The following is a 6,025-nucleotide window of genomic DNA, read 5'->3' on the forward strand; positions in this document are numbered from 1 at the left end:
TAATAGTTTGGGAGAGTTGTGTTATAGATCAATTGATAGTTTTCCTTACTCAATTATGCATAAAAAATAATAACAAATAATTGTGCCTTTAACATTGATGACATCTTAAAGTGAATGAAATATGGTATGTTAAAGTTTTCTGGAGGCTCCTGTAATGATTTTAAAACATTCATTCATTTATTCAATAGTATTTATTGAGCAACCAACTTTTGTGAGGTGTTGTTTAGGCATCAGGGTTATTACAATAAAAAAGTATTGTTGTATAAGTTTAATGAGAAACAGAATTAGTAAAGTATTATCAATGCAAAGTGCTAAGAATGATAAAAGGAAGATGTCATGATGTGAGATACAAGAAAGGTATCAGTCAATACCACAGAAATAAATTCCAAACTGGTACCTGAAGGAGTAAGATTTAGTAATGTCAAAAATGAAGAATAGACCAATAATGAAAAAATAGGATTTCAGACAAAAAAGTAGGTGAGAACAAAAGTAGTATCTTGAGCAGGGTGCACTGGTGCACCCCTATCATCCCAGCTCTTCTGGAGGCTGAGACAGGAGAACTACAAGTTTGAGGTCAGTTTGGGCAATTTAGCAAGACCCTGTCTCAAAGCACAAAATTTAAAAAGGGCTGGGAATGTGGTTCAGTGAAAAAGCATCTCTGGATTCATTCCCCAGAATCAGGGTAGGGGTGGGGAGGAACAGTATCTTTCTGTTGACTACAGCCACCATTTGTACAATAGATCTTTTGAACTTATTCTTCCTAACTGAAATTTTATATCTTTGATCAACATCTCCCCCAAACCCCTCCCAGACTCTGGTAACCATCATTCTACTCTCTACTTCTATGAGTTCAACTCTTTAGATTCCACATGTAAGTGAGATCATGAAGTACTCCTCTTTCTGTGCCTGACTTATTTCATCTAACATAATGGCCTCCGGTTTCAACCATATTGTCACTAAAGACAGGATTTCCTTCTTTTTTAAGGATGAGCAATATTCTATCATGTGTATCTACTGCTTTTTATTATGAGCTTATGTTTAGCCACATGACTTGGCTCTTGACAGTGGCCTCTGGATGATAATAGTGATGTTCTGCAAATTTTACTCTCAGAAGCAATAAGGATTCCATTACTGAATTCATAATGCCTCCTCTTTTCTTCCATCAAGAATTGGGCATAACTCTCCCTCAGAAAATAAGCTCAGTCTAAAGTAACTTGGTCACCCCATCTACCATATCCCACATAGCCCCAGAGCTCAAGATGACACTGGGCACTGCCTGAACCTCCACATTTACATCCTCTATCCCTGACTTTAGGAACTTCAGCTCCTCCAAGGAACACTCGACACACCCTCCTATGATTCTGAGAGCAAGTACATTTTATGTACCTCACATGCTGTGAATATTGTTAGCTTGGGAACCTTGGAGAAGAAAGAGGACAAGATGGGAAGAAGGATGGGGAAAATGGGATGTCCCCACTTCTCCAGGGTCTTTCCTATGATTGATCTCCTAATGGACCAAGGAACAGGGAGGTGAAGGCCCTGATTTGGAGGAACAAATTTCAGGATCAACCAAATTTAGAATTCTGAGAAATTCCTTTCTCCTCAGTAAGCGACAAGGATCAGGATTCAGAAAGCACGTTTTTATGTGGCAGTCACCTTACTCCTTCCCTACACAGTGAGTCAATCCGTGAATGTTGTGGGAAGTTAGGGACATGGAGGACGTTACTAAGGTTCAGGGTTCAGGTCATCACAGAAGTCAATGTAAGATGCGATCTATCTTTGCATCTCTTTTCACATTATCATATCCTGTGGGTTGACTTGGGAAAATTTTGCTCTGGGCTTTGAAAGAGAGAAATAGGCTAGGGAAGGGAAGGAAGACGGAATGGCTTGAGAAAAAGAGAGAAAGGGGCAGAAAAAAGACAAACAGCCAATGGTTTCAAACAAATGCCATGAATTTTTGTGCCAGAAAGACCACTTGGGTTCTTTGGTGCCCACAGGACACTGGGTCAGAGGAGGAAAGAGTAGCGTCTCTTGTGTACTCCCCAACCCACCCTCACTCCTTGCCCCTCATGCTTCCTTTATTCCCCATCCCTGGTCCCCCATTCATGCTTTCATTCCTTCTTAAAATATTTGGGCAACTACTATGTTCCAGAAACTGCTGTAGAAGTTAAAGAGAAGGTAGTTAGCAAATTAGTGAGGGTCTGTGGCCTGTCATAGTTCACAAGCTGTGAAGGAAGGTAGAGGGCATGCAAGTGAACAAGTCCATGAGCAAGAGGCTGTCATGTCACGTGGGGAAGAGTGTGAGGAAGGCATGATGACAGCCAGAATCCTTAACCAGTGGTATAACGCAGCCTCCATCAGTCACAGCTGAACAAAGCACTACTTGGAAGAATTATGGAGAACCGCAGTGCCAGGCCATGACCTCAGAGTTGCTAGATTATGGTAAAGTGATGGGGGTTCCTCAGAGGGGGCAGAATGGTCTGTGTTATGAGATACCTTTGGGGGGTGGGGGGCAGAGGAAGTGGCTATTTACCAACTGGTATAGAAACAGCTCACTAAGCTAACAACTAGTAACTGTATCAGTGGCAACTATTCAACTGCATTTTAGTCAACTTTGTGTCATTATGACTAAAAGATCTGACAAGAACAACAAGAGGAGGAGAAGATTATTTTGGCTCTGGTTTTCCCAGCTTCAGTCCATGGTTGGCCTCCTGCATAGCTCTGAGCCCCAGGTGAGGCAGAACATCATGGTGGAAGGGCATGGCGGAAGAAAGCAGCTCAGGACAAGGCACCGGAAGCAGAGAGAGAGCTCTGCTCACTAGGGACAAAATATAAACTGCAAAGTCATATCCCCGGTGACCCACTTCCTCCAGCCACACCCTACCTGCTACAATTACCGCCCAGTTAATCCCTTTCACTGGATTAACCCACTGACTCGGTTATACCTCTCATAATAGAATCATTTTACCTCTAAAAATTCTTGAATTGTCTCACATATGTGCTTTGGGAGGACACCTCATTTCTAAGCCATAACAGGTTGATACCAGCTCTGGGGGCTTAAGGGCTAAGGGTGAGGACAGGAGGCAGGGGTGAACTACTATAGGTGATAACATTGGGAACAGCCTCTCAGAAGAAGTAACACAAAGCTAAAATCTGAACAGCAAGAAAAAGAAATGCAAGGAGCAGTTTGTCCAGGAGCAAGCAAGGGGACAGCAAGAGAATTCTGGCCAAAGAACAATAAAGGTGAAGACAGTGGAGTGTGATAAGCTTGGCACGTGTGCAGAGTGGCAAAAAAAGCCGATGTTGCTGCCATATTATGGGAGGAATGACAGGAAATTAGGTCAGATGGTTAAGTGGGGCCTCTTAGACCCAATAAGAAAGTAAAATGAGAAGCCATGGGAGGGAGGATTTTAAGCAGGAAAATGGTATAATCTGATTTACATTTTTAAAAGATTACTTGGACTGCAGTGAGGAGAATGAGGAGAATGAATTGGGGGATTAGGGAGAGAACAGTGAAGGGGTTGTTGTGGCCTGGGGGTGACGGTAGCCTGGGGCACAGTGATGGCAGTGGAAATGGAGAGAAATGGGCTGAATCAGGATTTGTCTGGAAGTTGAGGTGGTTTTAAAGCTATGGGTACACAGTCTTCCATAAGCATTTCCTCGGGAGGTAGAGCTTGGTTCCTCTCCCCTTGAATGTGACCTGGAGTTAGTAGTTACTTCTAGCAAATAAAATATGGCAGAAGTTAGGAGATGTCAGTTCTCCAGAAGATTATTACAAGGTCGTGGCTTCCGTCTGCGGGGCATGCGGTTTCATTCTGTCCCTCACTCTGGCGATAGTCAAGCTGCTTTGTTCTGCTGCAGCTCAGGGGAGAGATCCACGTGGCAGGGGCCTGAGCCTGACAAGAACCAGGGAGTGAGCTTGGAAGTCGACCTTACCTCCTCCGCTGTATTCCAGTTGAAGGTCACTCTGGCTGACAGCTCGGCCATCAACCTCTGAGTGACCTTAACAGATCTCTATACTACACTTGGATTCTGGATCCACAGAAACTCTGAAATAATGAATGTCATTGTTTTTAATGGCTAGGTTATACAGCAATAGATAACTAATAGGGAGTAATCTGTAGGACTCGCTGATATTTAGTGCAAACAGGCATGAGAGAAAAGTAAGAATGAAAGAAGATGTCTAGATTTGTGGCTTTAGCAACTGGTAGTGCTGACACTTATTAAAGTGTGGAGAACTTGGGAAACATAATGCTTTGGGGAGAAGGATCAAAGTTCTTTAGAAACATTCTGAAGAGACTATTAGATATATCACTGGGAATGTCAGTCAGGTAGCCCGCTGAGCCCTAACCAAATTCCTTAATCATTGTTTATAAGCGTAAGTAAATAATTGTTTGGGGAATAGCTCTGGTCTTCATTCTTTCTTGAATCCATTCTAAACTGGCTTGTGTTCCTTTGTCTCAACTACAGAATTTGCTAAAAGCAAACTACCCATTGTATCCATGTTGTCATGATCCAGTAGCTCCTTCTGTCTCGATCATATTTGACTTATAACCACATTGGACATGGATTAACACTCCCTTTTTTTTCAAATACTTTCTTCTCTTGGATTCTGTGATCCTATTCTCTCTCAGGGAGATTCTTCTGCTCTACACAATGTCAACTGGGGTTCCTCAGTGGTATACAGGTCCTATGTCATAGGCCTGCTTCCCTGGTGGAGATGGCTAGGAGTTTGGCCTTAGCTGGTCATTTTCTCCCTCCCTGAGTTCATGACCTTTGCATGGATGTTTCAGTGATCAAATTTATTTCACAGAAGCTCAAAGTTTAAGAGCAAGTATTCTAGAAGGGGCAGAGAGACAGAGCAATAGCTAGAATGTCAGGTAAAAAGGACTTCCCTGGAAGACTAGGGGTAATAACTCAAGCATATTGGCAACCGACAAGAATATTACAGAAAAGAAGAGATGGATATTACAAAAGAGAAGTGTGACTGGGACAAAAAGAGAAGAAAAGGGATTCATAGAAAGGGAGGGCTGGCATTTAGTGAAGCAGGAAATATTCCTTCACAATACAAGAGTAGTATGAGTGCCCAGAGGCACTTCCCTCAACTTGCTCAGTCCTCTTTACTCACTTCCTTTATCAGTGAGGCCTTTCTTAAGTCCCCCTTCTTAAATGACACCTTTAGTACTCCCAATATCCCTTCCCTACCTATTTTTCTCGATAGTGTATTTTTATGTGCAGAATACACATATGCATTATCCCTAGCATTATGTATGCCATTACATTGGTTTTTTTAACTGTTGCTATAAGTGCCTTGTGTTTGGCCGGTGCCTTCATGGACACTGAAATACAATCATTTTTAAAATATTCTTAGTTGTCAATGGATCTTCTATTTAATTAATTTACATGCGGTGCTGAGGATGCAACCCAGGGTCTCACACATGCCAGGCAAGCACTCTACCACTGAGCCACAATATAATCTTGATGAAGACTTTTGTCGTGTCTCCTAGCATCTCTAGATGTGCCTGGCACATAGCAGATTCTCAGTAAATGTCATGGGAGTGAGGGAATGAATGAACAGAGGACTTTAAGTGATCTCTAAAGTCAGAGGGGTACTGAGAGAACGAAACGCTTGAGACCCAAATGTTGGAAGGTGACATAAGAAACTTGGTCTGGTGAGAACAGAATTAGAATGAGATCTTAGGAACTCCAACCACAGCCCCGCCTCTCTTTTCTGCTTCATGATCAAGTTACTGAACCTCTGAATCACAAGTATTAAGACCTTTTGACCACTAAGTGCTCAGAAAAGATCGGCTCTCCTTTCCCACACCTGTTTTCTCTAACTTGCTTACTTTCGGTTTCCTGACCTAGTCTCTGTCTTTTCTCCATAAAATCTGAGGGAATAAGAGCGTCCTGGCTCTAAGGACGCAACTTCTGACTGCAGGCGCGGAGCTGGAGTGAGTCAAGCGGCTGATACCCAGCGGCGCGGCGCGGCGGGGCGCGGCGCGGTGGGGCGGGGCGGGCGGGG

This window comes from Sciurus carolinensis, chromosome 8 (genome assembly GCF_902686445.1).
Source record: "Sciurus carolinensis chromosome 8, mSciCar1.2, whole genome shotgun sequence".
In the NCBI taxonomy this organism is placed as follows: Eukaryota; Metazoa; Chordata; class Mammalia; order Rodentia; family Sciuridae; genus Sciurus; species Sciurus carolinensis.